This window comes from Mustela putorius, unplaced genomic scaffold, assembly GCF_011764305.1.
Source record: "Mustela putorius furo isolate JIRA1106 unplaced genomic scaffold, ASM1176430v1.1 tig00537227_pilon_pilon_pilon, whole genome shotgun sequence".
In the NCBI taxonomy this organism is placed as follows: domain Eukaryota; kingdom Metazoa; phylum Chordata; class Mammalia; order Carnivora; family Mustelidae; genus Mustela; species Mustela putorius.
The window spans coordinates 3,684,446-3,703,096 of record NW_025422368.1 but is presented as its reverse complement, the minus strand read 5'-3'; positions in this window follow the sequence as shown (position 1 = coordinate 3,703,096).

Genomic DNA, 18,651 nt, shown 5'->3' with positions numbered 1-18,651 from the left:
GCCCAGACTGCTCCCCAAGCGTCAGCGGCTGCCTTTATCTGCTCTGATAATAGACCGAAACCATATTCTGCTCTCTGTCGAGCTGTCAGTGCCCGGCCTCTGTGAGCCTGCCAGGATGGTTGTGGCCCGCGGTGGCGCTGGGCAACGGTGCCAGCTGCCTGAGGCCTGCCAGCCTTGGGCAGCTGTGGCCGGGCGGCTAGCCACCTGCCTGCACGCCGCCCTGCAACAGGGATGTCCTGTCATCCAGCGGTCCTCAGGGCCGCGGGGCTCTCGGGATGGTTCTTGAGAACTGAAGCTTGAGCTGCTTCAGTGGTTCTGCCATCCATCCTTGTATTGCCTGCACCGAGCAAGGTGCCTGGCATCCAGTGGGAGCTTCGCGGGTGCCATTTATGCACTCAGCACCCATTTATCAGGACCTACCATGAGCCCGCAGCTGTGTGCTCTCCCTCCCCATCCTTCTGCATCTGTCTCTGGCACTACTTGGGGATCGTCTGATGCAGGTAGATGTGGGGAGTCTCCAAAGCAACCGTCCGTGAAAAGCTGATCCGGGGCCAGCCCTGCCTGCTGTGTCTCAGGGAGAAAAGGAGGACAAAATCCTTTGAGATGTCCCCGTAACTCCAACAGTATGCTGGCTTACGGAACGCACTCACACAGGTGACTCGATTTTGTCCCCCTGATGCTACTCAGCGGGCTGGCGGTCCCTAAACTGCCGGTGTGCTGGGCTGTGGGATTTGCCTGCAGATCTTCTGCCTCTGAACGCAGCCCCCAGCCCAGGCTTCCTCCCGCCGACGGGAGTCTTTGGGTGAAACCCAGAGGTTGTGGCGGGGAGCTGGGAGGGGCCGGGGGCTGGGAGGGTAGGAGAAGAGCTGGGGTCCTGTGTGGTTTGAGAGGGGAGGGGAGGGTGGGTGGATGAGCCAAGGGAGCAGTGTGCAGGGCTGAGCCGGCGAGGTGCCCGTGGTGCTGGGGGAGTGGGGTAGGGGTAGGTGGAGGTGGGGTAATCCTGGACAGGACCCCCAGCCTGGGCCTCTGGTTGGAGCGGGTGGCCAGTGGGAATCTGAGGACCTCAGCTCCTCTCTGAGATGCCATTGTTGCCTCCCTCCCAAGCGGGCCAACAGCACTGGGCAAATCTGGGGACTAATGAGTGTTTTCCAGTGGGCAATTCCTCTATGTGGGGTGTATCTTCCTGGGTCATCGTTCTGTTGTCTGCACTTAACAGGGTAATAGCAGCCTGGGCTGGGGCTCCTGCCCACCCGCTGGCCTGGGGGCCCTGCAAACAGATGGCAACAGATGAGGGACAGGAAGGCAGGAACAAGCAGGTGCAGCAGGCCCAGCCCCGCACTGTTTCCCTAATTCAGGTCACTGCTGGCGCGTGTGCCCCCAGCCTCATGGGGTAGCTCCCCTTGTGGTGGGGCCCCACGGCCTCCCAGATCCGGGGACCCTCACAGACCCCTGCAGCCCCTCCCGGTCCTCGCTCCAGTTTTTAGCCCCTGCCCAAGCCCAAGCCCACAGACACCCCCACTCACTGGCCTCTGTGGCCCCTTGGCCACCTTTCTCCTTTGTCCTCAGGAAGCCAAAAAGCCAAAAAGGGAGAAGGTGGTATTGTCAACCTTGCCCTCTCTGTCCCCAGTGAGGCACAGTGTTTCCTGGTTGTGTGACCTTCTAAGTCCCCACAACCACCCATGTAGTAGGAGTGATTTCCAGATTGCTGTTGAAGATGCTGGGGCTCTGGGAGGTTAAATGGCTTGTCCAAGACCCACCAGTGTAGTAGGCAGCATAGTGCACACTCCCAAAGGTCATTGTCCTAATCCCTAAGCTTGTAAGGACTTGGCTGATGTGATTAAGTTAAGGATCTTGAGGTGGGGAGATGATCCAGAATTATCTAGGTGGGCCACGTGTCCTCACAAGAGTCCTTTAAATGTGAAGGAGGGAGCAGAAAAGCGACACTATGAGACAGCCTTGTCTGGCTACTGCTTTTGAAATAGAGGGCCGAGGAAGCGGGTGGCCTGGAAAGACTGGAAAAAAATGAGGAAATGACTCTTTGTTTAATACCTTCCAAAGGGGCACCACCCTTGATTTTAGGCCCATTGAGACCCATTTTGGAATTCTGATCTTTGAACGGTAAGATAATGAAATTCTGTTGGTTGGAACCATTAAGTTCATGGCTGTCAGTTATGGTGGTGATGGGAAACCCACAAGCCCAGCTAGGGGGCAGAGCTAGGATTTGAACCCAGGATTCAGCCTCCCCTCGGTTCCCTTCCACCATCCACGTCTGATGAGTAAGCTCTGCCCTATTCTAGGCTGTCTTCTTTCCCTCCCATCGTGCCCTCAGGTTCTGAGCTGGAAGCTGGGCCCACGGCTTGCACACGAAAATCTACTGATGAGGAAGGTGGGAGGGAAGAGTCAAAATGGGGACAGAGGTCTCCTCTGGAGGTTCTCCTAGGGGCACTCTGCTCTTCCTCGGATCCCAGACTCCCCTTCCTGTGTCTCCCCCACCACGGGGCTCAGGAGCTCTTAGAAACATGCCTAACGTAGCCCCTTTCCTGGAGGGTTCAAGTAAGGCAGGGCATTGCCAGCCATTAGGGCTGAGGTGTGGGGGGGCTACCGTGTTAAAACAATCCTGGCCCCTCCCTTAGGGCACGCATAGCCTCTCTGCTTGTGTGCTTTGAGCGGTTTCTCCATCCTGGGTGTTGGTCCTTTGAAGTGAGGGGTGGGGGGATTGGAGGGGTGTCTGAGAGTCTCTTCTGGGGTCCCTGATGGTCTGTGTGTCCCTCTCAAGGCAGTGGGGAGATATCTGGGGGTCTGAGTACCTGATGGTGGGAGGATCTAGGGCTGTGGGGGGGGGCATCTGGTGTGTGGGGGAACATCTCTGATCCTGTGGGCCCCTCTGGGCTGTGTGTCTGTTCAGCCTGTGTGTGTGTGAACATTTGAGGGTGCAAATGTGTGAATGTGTGTCCACGCATACCCCTGTGTGTGTGAGTGTGCCTGCTCATGTCCCTATAGGTGTGCTCATCTTATACCTCATGTGTATGAATGATTGTGTGGCTCTGTAGGTGTGTGAACATGTGTCCCTTGTGCCCCCATGTGAGTGTAAAAACGTGTGAGTGTATCACATCTATGTGAATGTGTGAACATGTATAAGTAAGTGCCTACTCACACCTTGGTGTGAGCATGTCAGTGTGCAAGTGTGTCTGCTCATGTTCCCACATGTGAGTGTGAACACGTAAGAGTGTGTGTCTGTTTGCACCCCTGCATAAACAAGGGAGAATGTAAGTGTGCAGTTGCACCAATTGTCCCCATGTGAACACATAGGTGTGCAAGCACATGCCAGTGTGTGATCATGCCAGTGTACCTATGTGTGCCCCTCCGTGGGTGTGTAAACTTTTGAGTGTGTGACTATGGAGGTGTGTGCATGTGTGTCCACTCACATCTTCTCATTCTTCTGTTTGTGAGTGGAGTGTGTGTGCCTCCCTTCTCCTCTGTGTGTGAACATGTGCGTGTGCAAACGCGTGTTCCCCCAGCCCAGCTCCCTGTGCCCTGCCAATGTTGCCTTAGCCCTGTGACACAGCTGCTAATGACTGTTTGCCATTGTCTGTGTGGTGGTGGCATCACCCGTGCTAATGACAGTCTCCGCCGTCTAATGACCTGGCTTCTGCCCCATCATTTAGGAGTCATGGGAGCCCTCAGCCTGTGGCCAGAGAGATGTTGACGAGCTCAACACATTTCCCACTGGGTGTCGATGGGGGTGGGGAGGAGCCCAGATCCCACCCTCCCCCGCAGCCCTAGGGGTGCCCGGTGTGGGCCGAGAATGGTGGCTGGTGGATGGCATTCCTGGGCGGGCAGCTCCAGCTCTGGGCCCTGCCCTCTGTCTCTGTCTCCGGCGGGGCAGGGTGCCGCCCTGCTGCCCCTCCCCGCAAAGTGCCCTGGAACCCAGAAGCCTGACCTGCGCCAGCTCCCATAGATGAGCGACTGCTCTTCCCCTGCAGACCCCCTGCCCCTCCTCTCTTCTGTAAAGGCAGGTGGCCCCTCCGAGCAGCCTCGCTGTGCCCAGGAGGCTCTGGTCTGGGGTCTCCCCTGGAGATTGAGGGTGTCTGGGTGACCCAGGAGTTCATAGGGTACAGGGCAAACCACCCCGTGTGGTGTCCCACCCCTGAAGCCTCATTTGCTGACCCTACTGATCCTTCTCTTAGGATGGAAATGAAGCTCAGGAGCCTTCCTGACTGGATGGGGGAGCTGGGGAGGGGCCGCTGGGGGCTTTCTGTGAGCCTGTAGCCTTTCTTCACCCTCTCACTCAGCTCTGAGCCAGCTCCATTCTCTCTGTGGTTCCCACCAGGTCTGTCTCCTCCTGCTCTCAGTTTATCGAGATAAGAAGATGAGCTTCGTACCCTGCTGGGCTCAGTGGGGACTCACTGAAGGTTTTCCCGGTTAATGAATACACCCCCTCCACTGGGTATGTGACCTTGAGGTGACTCACACTGTCCTCTGCAAAATGGGCATCTGAAAGTGCCTGCTTCAGGCAGTTTTACGAATATCAGCTCTGGTCTCTACTACCCTTTCCAAGTGTTCTTACTGGGGCGCTTGCGTGGCTCAGTCAGTTAAGCGTCTGCCTTCGGCTCAGGCCATGATCCCAGAGTCCTGGGATGGAGCCCCACGTCGGGGTCCCTACTCAGTGGGCAGCCTGCTTCTCCCTCTGCCTGCTGCTGCTCTCTCTCTCTCTCTGTCAAATAAATAAATAATCTTAAGTGTTCTTACTATTGTGCCCATTTAATAGCTAGGGGAACCACTTAAATGATGCCTGGCTCCAGAAGCCAGGAAGAGGGAGCTCTGAAGGGTTTGCAGCACTCCAGAGGGACAAGCTTCCCTTGAGGAAAAGCTGACCTCTGCCAGGTACTCCTCAGAGGTTCCCACCCCATTCCACCTTATCTGGGGCCTCTCTGGCAATCAAGGCAAGAACTGGGACGTGGGGAGAAGCTGCTTATTTTGGGAAATTTCGTTGGAGAAAATGCTTGATTATCGAGAGAAAAAAAAATTGTAGGAAGAAGGATGGGACTTAGATTCTAGAGTCTTCCTTGGTAGTTTTAAGGGCTGAGACTCATGTCCCAGCAAAATAGGAATTAATTAACAGAGAGAAGGACTCGCAGCTAGCGATGACCACGGAATATGAAGCTTTATGAGAACATTTGCAAAGCAACACGTAAACCAAGGGCAACTGAATACCGGGAAAACTGTGGACCTAAGAGGCAAGGGGACGCGGAAGAAGCGGTGGTAAGAGCTGGGTGGGGTTGGCTGGGGAAAGCTTCCCAGAGTGGGGTGGGGGTGTGTGTGGACCAGGCTAGGGAGGGACAAGGCTTTCCTTGGGCTGCAGGCAGGCACAGGGAGTAGCATGCACCTTGCACTCCAGCATCATCATCATTCCAGAACTGGCCAGTCCCTGGGAGCCATGCTCCAGAGCCCTGGCTCATGACCTGCCGGCCTGGGAATCTGCCCTGACTCCTGGGTGGGGATTGCCCAGCCACACACCTGCCCGGCCCACTTGGTGCCACTTGGAAATGACATGGGAAGATGGGGTGGCCTCGAGCCAGGTCCTCTCTCCAGGAGTTTGGCCCAGGTTTGACCTGCGGTCTGTCCAGATGTCTTCTCATGGGGATGTCTGGGGAGAGAGATGAGGGAGGAGTGTGGAACCTCTGGGGAGGCTGAGGGGGATTCTGAGAAGTGCAGGAACTGCGAATCAGGCCTGTTGCCTCTTTCTCAAGAGGACAGGGGGCTAATGGGAAGACCGTGGACCCCATGGTCAGTCTGACTCTGCACTTGGCTGCTTCAGGGCTGGGCATGGGCTGGGAGCAGTGGAAAGAAGCCCCAGGTTCACAGAGCTCCTGAGCGGGAAGGGCCTCAGTCTCCCCACTTCCTTTATAGAGAGGGACCTGGAGGGCAGGGGCGGGGAGGGGAGGATGGCCTATGTGTGGGGGTGGGGGATAGGGACAGATCCAGGGTTGGAGGAAAAGCACTGCTGTGGTTTCAGGGGTTCCCTGGAGGGTGACAGGCACATCCCAGGCCTTGGTCCAGGGCAGGAGCAGCAGATACACCATGGCACTGGTGCTGGGGCAGTGGGTGGGGGAGATAGAGACCCTGGGTGTCTCCCTGTAACGGGGCTGGGCAGGGAAGAAGGGCTCAGCTGCTCGAAGGTGAAGGGGCTGGGGAGGAGCTCCCTGGTGGGGAGAGGGAGGATTTGTAGGGACCTGGGCTGAGACCAAAGTGAGGTAGGGAGTGGAAACAGCACCATGAGGGACAGAGCTCTGGGCCCAGGCTGAGGGCTTCACCTTTGAATCGAGAGTCAAAGGGAGCGCCTGAAGGTCCAGGACCCTGAGGGTCACCCCTGGAAGCACGGAGGCCTGGGCTCAACACCAGGTCTCCCCTTGCTACATTCTTTGAGCTGCAGCCTAGTCCACCAGGGCTGGGTGGAGGGGTCTCTTGACTCCAGCTGTGGACTTTGTGGATCTTGTGGCAGGTGGAGGGGTGCTCTGGGGAGACACATTTGGGGTGGGCTGGGAAAAGAGTGGTGGAGGACAAGACTCGAGAGAACATGGGGACTGAAGTTGACTCTTGCTCTGTCCTCACCCCCAGGGATGCCCCGAAACTGGGACAGAGGCATCTCTTTGGGGCTGTGTGTTCACTTTATAAAGTGGCATTTAGATGTGTGCCTGCAGCAACCTCAGGAATGACAGGATTCAGCCATCTGTCTCCCGCCCAACACTCCACGCTTTAAAACAGTGGCATCCTGCCTGAGGCCAGCAGTTTGGAGCAGAGAGGATCTGGAAGAGATGCCAAGAAGAGACTGACCCTTGGGGAGAAAGAGGGAACCTTTCCTCTTATCCATTGTCCCTGGGGATTGGGCAGTGGGAGGGGCCCTGGGAAGAGGAGCCTGGAAGTTCACTGGCCAAACGCAGCACAGGGAGGCCAGAGGGACCTTGTATCCGAGCCCTTTGGGGACAAGCTCTGTTTTGGCCCAAGCAGACTTCCCGCCTTCTTGTCCTTGGGCTCCATGCCCGGGCCCTGCCATCAGTACCTGCTTTCTGAGCCAGCCCCTGGCAAGCACAGCCATGAGATCATGGGGTGGGGTAAGTTGGCAGGTTTCTCATCTTCACTGGAGCCGTGGCAGGTGCATGGCGGAGCCCAGCGCCCCTGTAATCTCCCTCCTGGCCCCATCTCCTTTCAGGGAGGTGGCTTCTCCAAGTGGCTAGTGTAGTGTTGTCTGGTCTGCCTCAGTCTTCAGATTCTAACAACAGTGGAACCCTGGCTCGTGCCATGCCACGAAGGCTCGAGATTAGACTTCAAGAGATGGGCCAGTGGGACAGAGGGAGGAAGAGTTCCAGTGGAGGACATATATCAATAACAAGCGCAGCACTCCTCCTCGAAGGCTTATTTTGTGTACTTGGGGCTCTGTGCTCAGCACTGTGCAGGGGGTTACGTAGTCTTCACCTTGACGCTGGAGAACACAGAAACTCAGACGAAGCTTTCGCAGCCGGTACATGGCAGAGCTGGTACTTGCTCCTGAGTCTCCAGCTTTTTGATCCATCATGAGGATCCAGTGACTTGGTCTCCCAAATGTTCACTCATTCCTTTATTGAGTCTTCAGTGGTGAATAAGACCGGGTTCTCGGAGGGCAAGAGTTGGAGGTCAAAGAGGCAGGAAAGATAAGAGGCGAGTTCACATTCCAGACAGCAGGAGTCAGAAATGCAGAGACGGGTGGGCCTGTTTCTGTTGGGTACCTCCTGAGTCAGAAAGGAAGCCGCTGCATCAGACCTGCAGCAAGGGGGAGCAAGGGAGGGGGCAAGATCTTCCGACTTCCAGGGCCACGTCGCTTGTACGCGGAGGGCATGTCCTGCAAAGAGCAAGAGAGTTCCGACGGGCTCAGTTTGGAGGTGGGGGTCTAAGTGCAGTGCTTTGTGCCCCGGCTGGCGCTGAGCCCTCTAGCGGCATCTGTGTTGTACTGCAGGCGCTCAAGGGAGAGTGGTCTGGAATGTAGTCTCTATTTGGGTGCTGTGCTGTCTTCATTGGGGACCATTCTTGTTCCCCAAACAGCCTCCAACTTGACAGCCACTTATTCAGGTCCTGACATCCCCACCCTGACTCCCAGAAAGTTTTCTCTGGTCCTTCTCCAAGTACCCCCACTTACTTCCCCTTTCCCGGGGATGAATTGGGGCTGGGCTTGGAGCTCCGGAGGGCATAGCCCATTCCTTCCCCATGAGCCCACAATTCCGCCTTGACTCATTCACCGCTCTGTTTCAGGACTGGACCCACTGTGGTGAGCCCAAACATGCTTCTAGCATGGATGTGTGGAGAAGAGGGATACCAACCCTCAGCTGTTCCTATCAGGGGCCATGTTGGTGGCTTCTGCCTGCCTGCTCTTGGAATCCAAGTCTGTGCCCCACGTTAGTGAGCTTGCGGTTAGACCTTGGGTGTTAAGGTCCAGTAGCAACATGCACAGTCAAAATTCTAGGATGCTGGGGCCTGGTAGGACTCTAGAGAACACCAGGGCTCATCGGTCCTTCATTTACAAAGAGGCATGCCCCAGAGAGGGAAGGGTCTCATCTGACATCCCATAGTAATCTGCAGGACACACTGGGTCTCCAGACCTCCATGTCACAGTGTCTTTCCCCATGCCACACTGCCTCCCTAATTTTTTTTAAGATTTTATTTATTTACTTGTCAGAGAGAGCACGAGCGAGCTGTAGGGAGAAAGGGAGAAGCAGGCTTCCCGCTGAGCAGGGAGCCCAATGAGGGACTAGATCCCAGGACCCTGGGATCATGACTTAAACAGAGGGCAGATGCTTAACTGACCCAGACGCCCAGGCAACTGCCTCCCTAATTTTGACACACCTTCCTCTCCCTCTCTTTTTCCTCTCATGTCTGTACTTTTCTTACACTTTTCTCTCTCAAGTGAGCCCATCTGAACCCTGCCATTCTTCAAGGTTTAGCCAGGTGCCCTCCACTCTGGAGTCCACTGAATCTTTCTCCTCTACTTTCTTTGGCACCATGAGCAGCACATTCTGCTACTTCCAATTCCCTGATTGTCTGTGACACAAATTAATGCTTTATTACTTGATACCCTAATGGCCTGGGTTCTAACCACCTGTGTGACCTTGGGCTAGGTACTTCACCTTCTTAATCCTCTGTTTTCTAATCTGTAAAATGGGGCAGGCATTTGAGGCTGAGTGAATAGCAGAAGCAAGCTCTCTCTCTGGAGAATGTCAAGATTGAAATCTGAGGTGTGGTGGGTGTGGGCGGGGGTGATGGTGGGAAGGCAAGCAGGGGCAGGGTGGGTTGCACCTCAGCTGGGACACGTTCTGTTATTGACAGTGAGGAGTCCTTGAGGCTTTTTTGGAAACCCCCCACCTACGGGTTTGGGGTGGCCATGAAATGGGGCAAGAAGGGCACCTATTTTGAGTTGGCAGATGTGGATTTGAACTTCAGCTCTCCCACTCTGTGATGCCTCACAGATTCCTAGATCTCTCCGAGCTTCCTTTTCTAGTCTACAAAATAAGGATTATGCCTACACCATAGACTTGTGGGAAGGCTTGAATGCGAAAACATCTATAAATTGCTCAGCTTGGAGTCTTGTACTTAGTAAGTACTTAACGAGGAGTAGAACTGTGGGCTGTCGTCATCCAACAGCACATGTCTGCCTGCCTCTTGGCCTAGTGCTGTCCCTGGGTCTGTCTGGGGTTGACAGGCTCATTCCTCACTTAGCAGTTTGGAAACTTCTCAAGGGCAGGACCCACATACATGCCTCATCTCTGTGCTTCAACTGCTCCAGGAAGTAAACGAGGGGAGAGCTCTTAAGAAGAAGGAGATGTTATCCTTTGGGGCCCCTAGGGGGCTCTGCAGAGGCCCAGAGACCTGCTGGCAGGTGGTGGGAGCGGAGTCTCAGGCCCCCTTGGCCACCCATTGTAGTGTCCCAGGGGATCAAAGTGCACAGGGAGCTTGGTGTTGACAAGGCATGCGATGGGCTGTTGATCCAGGTCTCCTGGGTGTGGTGCTTGGGAGGTCAGGAGCTGTAGTGGACCTGTGCCATTTGCGAAGCCTGTGAGGAGGGGCAGACTCAGTGTCCAGAGAGCGAGCACGGGGTGGGGGGCTGAAGGGAGACTGGCTGCCAGCTACCCTACCCTACCACCCCACAACAGCATCTTCTTGGCCTGCCCTGGAATAGAGTCTAACCCTTATTACACAATTTTTATAAAACACCTACTAGGTGCTGAGCGGTGTGCCACATGCTGAGGATAGTCATTTGGCAAAGATTGAGCAGTTCCACCTGCATAACGGGGTATTCAAACACGCATTTGGAGAGGGAAGCACCATGGGTTCTAGGACCTCTGAGGGCTGCCCTCGAACTGCCCAGAATGGTGGTGAGGAGTGAGGCCTAGTCGAGCCCTGTAGACTGAGCCAGGGACCTGAGAGCACTTGCGTGGCTGGAGGGCACTGGGGGTGTTGGGCAGGGGGTGGGTGCAGATAAGCCCAGAAAATTATGCAGGTTATTATGTAAAATACACATGCTGGGGAGTATGCGCTATGTCTCAAGGGGAGGTGGGAGCCATTGAAGGCTTCCTAGGGAGGGAGGATATGTGGTCAGACACAGGGACTGCTGTGCTCTGAGAATGGGTAGTCTGGGATGGTCTGACTTCATGGTCTGGTTTCACGGAAGAAGGAGTGATGAGGGGGTGGGGTGCTCCGAGGGAGGGGTAGAGGATGGGATGATTGTGGAGTGAGTAAGAATCTGGTGAGGGGAGCTGAAGTGGGTCTGCACAGGTTGGGGCATGGGTAGGGTAGGACTCCCCTGGAAGGGGGTTGGAGCCCAGGAGGGTTTGTGGGTGGGAGAGGGGCAGGGGCTGAGGCAGGCTTTGCTGGAGGGGGAGGGCTGAGGTAGGGGGCCAGACCTGGAGGAAGAGCTGGCCAGCATCCTGACCATGGCCTTGTCTATACCACCTCTTCCCTGTAGACCTCAAAGGCTAGTCTGCTCCACTAGGACTTAGATAAGACATGCTCCTTCCCAGAATGTCACTGTTCTCATCTGAGAGATGGAGAATGCAACACCTTTCTCCCTGCCACTTGGAGTATCCAATTAAGAACACTGTTTCTGTACCTGGGCCTTGTTCCAGGGTACAGGAACAGGGAGGGGCAGAGCTCATGGTCATACAGGTCCTCATTAGCCACAAAATGGCTCGAGGTGGGCTCTGAGCATGATGACTGAGCTCTTGGAGGGCTTTGGGAGTGGTTGCAGGACAGGGGTCTAGGGGTGTGTCTAGGGTTAAGACCAGTGAACATGGTCCTGGCTAAGATCTCCTTCTCTCCTCTGTGACCTGAGCTGCTTTCTCATTACCCAGGCCCCCAGGGCTTGGAGGGGAGGCCTCCAAGGGGAGGTGGGATGATTAGGTATAAAAGGGTGAGGAGCTTGGACAAGCCTAGCTCTGAAAGTCTCCAAATCTTTGCATTTTTCCGTTTGTCTTCTGACTCTACAGAGCCAGGAATAGGAGGAAAAAATGCTCACTTGTAGTGGGACGGGGGGTGGGGGTTGTTCAGGCAATAAGAAGGACTTCCAGCTCCATCTCAGGGGCCCCAGCTTTCTCTGTACCCCAGAGGAACCGCTGAGTGAGTGGAGTCAAGTGATGCTCTGGCCGAGGAAAGGGAGGCCCCCATGAGGAGTTCCTGGCTCGAGTCATCCCTGTGAATCCTTGTTCTACCTCTTTTCTTCATCCCCTACTTCTCTCTCTATGGTTTCCTTCCTTCCTTCCTCCCTTTTAAAGATTTTATTTATTTATATGACAGGGAGATAGAGAGAGAGCACAAGCAGGCAGAGCAACAGGCAGAGGGAGAAGGAGAAGCAGGCTCTCCGAGGAGCCTGATGTGGGGCTTGATCCCGGGACCCCAGGATCATGACCTGAGCCGAAGGTGGACGATTAACCAACTGAGCCACCCAGGTGCGCCTTTGGTTTCCTTTCGAGCTCTCTTCTCCTCCTTGTTCGCTCAGGTTCTCATCCACTCACTTGCCCCGTCTCTGACTCTCCCCTTCCCGAGGTCAAGCTGCCTATTATCACCTCTTGGAGCCCATCTTGGCAGGACGTCAGCCAACGTAAGACAGGGAGTCTGGCTGTCTCCTCTCCAGAATGTCCCTGTCCTCCTGAAGACCAGCCAGCCACCGGCAGCCCTACTGTGCCACCTGCTGCCTGAGGCCAGCTGTCACTCTTTGGAGCCCAGGGCTAGGGCTGCTGCCACATGCTCCACAGCCCCTGGGGCCAGGCTGGGGATGGTGGCTTCCTGCCAGCTTTGGCTCCCTCCCCACTCCTGTTCTCACCCCAGGCATCCCCAAGGCCACATGTGTGTGGATGCATGTGCGTGTGCGTGCGACTGGTGTGCAGACACTCACGTATGCATGTGTGGGTCTGTTGGGGTAGTGCAATCGAATGTGTATGTCCTGCCTGCTGTCTGTGTGTGTGCGAGTAGAGAGTGCACACAGGAATGTGGGAGTGGAATGTGGGCTCTGTTGAGTTTTGTCTGGAAGCCCCTTGTGTACTCACAAGCGTGTACATGTGAGGGCATGTTAAGTAGTGGAAGGGCACATGTGTCTGGGGTACTTGGAGAAGCTTGAGGGAATGTCAGGTGGGAGCTCATCGGTGCCTGGGGGGCACTGGTGAGCAAAGGAGCAGCATGAAGACACATGACTGTAAGCATGAGGGAGAGAGAGCACAGTTCATCTCAAGCACCTCTGTGTCACACAGGCCTGCCTGTAGAGTTTAGGCTGATGTGGGCCTGTTTTCACTATGGGGTGGGGGCCAGGAGGCCCTCTAGGAGGGTGTCCGTTTGGTTCTGTGAGCCCACATGTGAGCATCCTGGAGGGCCTGGAGGAAGCTGTCTTTGTGTACGTGAAGATGAGTCCTCCCAGGCCAGGGATAGGCTGGGCTAAAAGGGGAAGTAGTGATTTATAGGCTTTTAAAGAAATGCCTCAGCCTCCAACTGGTCCCCAGATTCAGTGAGTCCCACGCCTGACATCACTCATGAACCTGAAACCACAGGAACAAGAGGAGGCCGCCTCCCCCACCTGCCCACCCCCTGCAAGCTGAGGCCAAGGCCAGGGGAGAGCTAGCACATCTTCAGCCCTGGAGCTCTGCTGGGTGTAGCCCTGCCCAGCTGAGGCTCCAGTCCCAACCAGAGACCCCCTCCCCCAGCGCCGGAGCAGTGGGCCAGCAAGGAGTACAACACTGGTCTCTGTCTTGGTGCCCCCTTCACCAGCCAAGCCTGGCCCCTCCAGAGCTAGGTGGGCCTTCTCCAGGCTGCCTTCAGGGACTCAGAGGGAGGAAGCCCTGGATAGATGCTGGCTATGGAAGGAAGAGCAAATAGCAGTGCCCAGGGGTGTCGTCCCAGGGAGTCCCATCCCCTGAGACTAAGTGGGTGGCTGTGCTTAGTGCTGGGAGATTGTCCTTTGAACTCACTTCTGCATGATCTTTTCTGAAACTCACTTTCTTCTTGTCAAAAAAAGTGCAGAAATCCCCCCTGATCAGTATACCCATGAAATGAGGCAGTGTGGCACATGGCATGTGCTCAGGGAATGACAGGTGTCTCCTCCCTGAGCCCCTTCCACAGTTACCCCTGGACCAGCTATGAGTCATCTCCTGCTGGGCAGCAGGAATCCCCGGGTTCCCATTCTGGAAGCATGAGTCAGGACCAGATTGGGGAGGAGAAGGGTCACACTGGGGTCAGATGCTGGACCCAGGCAGGAAGAGACACGTGCCTGGCTGCCACCTTATCACGATCGGATGTGATGTCCGCTGCCAGTAACTGGTTCTCAAGGGCTGGAAAGGCAAGGCCCTGGGGCTAAACGGAGCACCCCTCAGCTCTGTGGGCTGAAGGTGTTGTTGATTCGGGCTCTGTGATATGAAGATGCATTGCAGATAGAACAGTCTGAATAGGGCCTGGGCAAGCCCTAGAAAGCATTGTGTTCATGGCTGCTGCTTTTGCAGCTGCTGCTACAGGACCTCTAGCCCTGGGGCTGAGCCCAGCCTGAGGACTCCCTCATCTACCTCAGAGCTTCCAAATCCATCTTGCTAGATCTGGAGCCCCATCCTGGTTCCCTGACAACCTCTCTTCTTGATCTAGATTCTAGCAGTTTCCAATCAGGGCCCAGATGAGCTTTCTCCAGGCTTTGGCAAGTATCTAGGATGGGGAAACCGTACTGTCAGCTCTCACTCCTATACTCCTGACTCTGAGGAGGGGATCGCTCCTTCTTTGTTGCTGCAAACTTACCATTCAGCACAACGGACAGCGCCCCATGTGGGTGGGCCACAGTGCGGAGGAGGGTCTCCGTGCCTTGCAGTAATCAATATTTTAGCCACACTATTTGTATACCCCGCCACACTACTTGTATCCCACAATGCTTGGCTTCTTATCTCTGACAGCCAGAACTTAGGGCTCTTAGGTTTCTTAGGGCAGCTAACTATGGCTTATCCATGTCTCAGTCACTAAACACACCATGCTAGGCATTCACATAGGTGATGGGATTTAAGACGAGGTGCCTCAGATAACCTTTACAGGTGGAAGAATGGAGGGAAGTGGTATAGTGACATGCCACCCTGACAGGAAGAAAGTCAACTGAAACATAGGCAGAAAAAGAATCATTCACCAAGCACCTGCTGTGGACCAGTCCTTGTTGGGGACTGGGAGGGAGTGGAAAAAGTGCAGAGAGGTTGTCTTACCATTAGCTCTGGCCTTAAAGCGGCTCACATGTGCACTGAGGAGGCATTGACAAAGGTTTCTTTCTTTCCTGTTTATGAAATTTTCAGAACTATTTTGGGGAAGATACCAAACCTATGGTATGCAAAAAAAAAAAAAAAAAAAAAAAGCAGCAATTTTGCTGGGTGGATATAAACAAACCTCATAATCCCTCAGTGACTAGCAGCTAGACTACCTGCTTTCAGCAGCCCTCTCCTGGCTTCTCGGGCTACTGCCCCAGCAGGGCCCCTGCCTGCTCCTGCTGGGGACACAGTCCAGGAAACTGGCGTGGAGGTCCAAGGAAAACAGAATTTGATGACTTTATGGATTAAATACATACCGATGTGTCAACGGTGTGACAATACCAGAAGTCAAAGGTTATATTCTCTCCTCTCTCTCCCTCACCCTCTCCCCTTCTCTTCCCTGGGCCTTTGGGGCCCATTAGGATGAGCTTGGTCCTAGTGGTGTGTGGGAAGGAATCTGGCTTGCTTCTCCTCCTATCCCAAGCCCTAGAGACCATAGCTTCTAATATCCTCCCGAATGCTTGGTGCTGAGGCTCCTTGTGCAAACCATGGCTCAAGCTGCCATTCCAGCCCTCCCCCACCCAGCCTCCAGTCTGATCCTCTGGACAGAGAACTGTTTGCCCAGCCCACGCCTGGCAGCCTGTTCCAGACCATCAGGATGAACGGGTTTGGCCGACCAAACTGGCTACAGTCTGTTTTTAGTGAGATAAAGAAAGAGTCATAGCTTTTAGCCACGGCTGAAATAAACTTTTTGGATTTACTTTCTTTTGAATCATCCCTAATGTATGGAAAAGTGGTAAGAACAGTACCAAGAATTTATCTTTTCTGACCATTTGAGAGTTAGTTGCTGACCTGATGATTCCTTTACCCCCAAATATTTTCATGTGTATCTTCTACAAACAAAGGCAGTCTCTCTCTCTTAGCCATAAGATATCCATCAAAATCAGGAGATTACAATGGATACATTATTGCCATCTAACTCTGAGACACCATCCAAGTTTTACCAGTTGCCCAATAATGTCCTTTATAGCAAAAGGACCCCATTCAGAATCGTGAGCTAGTTGTCAATCTTCTTGGTCCCCTTCAGCCTGGAACAGCTCCTTAGTTTTGATTTTCATGACCTTGGCACTTCTGAGGATAATAAGCCAGTGATTTTGTAGAATGTCCCTTGGTTCTGGCTTGTCTGCTGTCTTGTCGTGTTTAGATTTGGGTTCTGCATTTTTGGCAGGAATATCACAGAAATGACTGCATCCCATCACGTGCTGTGAGATTGCAACTTATCCCTTTTCTGGTGCCGTTCACTTGATAACTGGGTTCAGATGGTATCTTCCAGCTTCCTCCACTGTAAATTATTTTTCCCCCTTTGTAATTAAAATGGCATTGTGGAGAGATACTTTGAGACTGTGTACATGTCGCGAGCCTCATCAGATCTCCTGTTCGTTCTAGCATCGTTGATGTTTCTGGCTTAATTATGACTATGATGTCTGCCGAATCCATGATTGCTTCTACATCTGTCGCTTAGGATCTCCTGCACGGAAAAAAATTGTTTCTCTTCTTCACATTTATTTATTCATTTATTTATATTTATTAGTATAGATTCAGGGATTCCTATTTTGTTTATTTATTTTGATGCTCGGATAGTCCCGGTTTTGTCAGTGGCTGCTTCTTCAAGCCGGCTTTAGTGTTCTTTTGATATATCTCCTCTGTTCTTGAGGGGAACTTTCTGGAACAAATGATCTGGACTCATCTTGTGATATCCTTGCCAGACAGCATTGGAATTAGCCATTTCTCCAAGGAACTTTAGTTCCTTTTGGGAGGAATGATATTTGGAAAACATATCTGGGCTAATAGCTTTTGAAATCTTGCCAGTGATTTTTAAACCCTTAAGATAGGATAGAGGGTTGCCTTCAAGCTCCAACACTCTAGACCAACATTCCAGACCAGTGATTTTAAAACTTGTTCAGGTAGTGGACAATGTCGAAGAAAGAGACTTTTAATGGAAATATATATCAAGTAAATGTAATATTTTAAAGAATCTCAAACATCATCAGTGGAGAGAGTTAGGGAATATATGTATATATATGTATGTGTATATATGTATATACACAGACATGGTTTAAATCTGTGTATTTTCGGGGCACCTGGGTGGCTCAGTGGGTTAAAGCCTCTGCCTTTGGCTCAGGTCATGATCCCAGGGTCCCGGGATTGAGCCCTGCATTGGACTCTCTGCTTAGCAGGGAGCCTGCTTCCCTTCCTCTCTCTCTGCCTGCCTCTCTGCCTATTTGTGATCTCTGTCTGTCAAATATATAAATAAAATCTTTAAAAAAATAAATCTGTGTATTTTCATCTATTTATCTTGAAGGCCACAGGTCCACACTTGCACTTTTAATCTCAGTACTGCATTGTTCATTCTAGTTTCCTCTGTGTGTACAACCGATCTCACTTTGTGGCCACTGTTCCCAGATGCCATCTTCTGTTCTGGGACAGGAAAACCCCCCACCACACCCTGGTCTGCTTTCCCCATCTAATAGCACCAGGACTGAACTGTACAGGAAGAAAGGCAGGTAGGTAGGCAGGCAGCATGTTGAACTTTTTTTGCTGGCCAGTAAATTATGGCTTTTTTCTGATCTTTGGAAGGTTTTGTTCAAAACCTGTTTTTTTTTTCTTTTTTAAGATTTATTTATTTATTTGACAGACAGCGATCACAAGTAGGCAGAGAGGCAGGTAGAGAGAGAGGGAGGGGGATGCAGGCTCCCTGCTGAGCAGAGAGCCCGCTGGATCCCCTGAGATCATGACCTGAGACGAAGGCAGAGGCTTTAACTCACTGAACCACCCAGGTGCCCTCAAAACCTGTCTTTAAAAAATGATAAATATTTTGCCATTTTTTAAAGTGCCAAACTATGTAATTGATACTTAGGAAACAGAAAGAGAAACTTCATCTATAATTTTACCACTTGGATAGAACCATTGTTTAGGACTTTAGCATATTTCTTTTCAGTTTTTCTCCAGTGCATCAGTTTTCTTTTAAATATAATTAGAACTGAAATTCTACACCTTCCCTTCCTGCATGTTTACTGAACGTAAGAAGAAAAACATTCGCTACTTATGAAATACCAGTGTGTGCCAGGCTCTGCACACATTGTTTTCTCTGTCTCATTTAATCCTTAATGTGATTTTGCAAAGTAGCTCTTCTTCTGATATTAGAGATAAAGAAATCAAGGCTCAGGGAAACAGCGCAAAATGATTCTTCTAGGACTGGAACCCATGTGTCTCTCTTTCCACCCTCTCTGAAAGTCAAATATTTTTGTTTCTATTACAACACTCTGCATAACTCTTATTTTAAATGAAGGCATTTTATACTCAGGAGGGACTGTTTCATAACTTACTCAACTATTCCCCTATTGTAGAATCTGTGGGCTGCTTCCTTCCCTCTCTCCCTCTCTCAGGCTATATAAACAATATATAAACAACAATGAACATCTTCGTAGATACGGTTTTTCACTAATTGTTTTTTTTTTTAAGGTTTATTTATTTTAGAGAGAGAGAGAGAGAGCACATGAACAGGGGGAGGGGCAGAGGGAGTGAGAGAAGCAGACCCCCCGCTGAGCGTGGAGTCAGATGCCTGGCTCAGGTCCATCCTAGAAACCCAAGATCATGACCTGAGCTGAAACCAAGGCAGACGTTTAATTGACTGAGCCACCCAGGCATCCCCGCTAATTCTTTTCTAAGGGGCTGACTTCATCTGAATTCCATACTCAAACAATATTGGCATATTATTATTTCAAAAGATAGCCGATACTTTAATAGGCAGAAAAGCATCTTGATTTAATTAGCCTACATGTGAATACATTTGGTTTTAGTCAAGAAACATTTC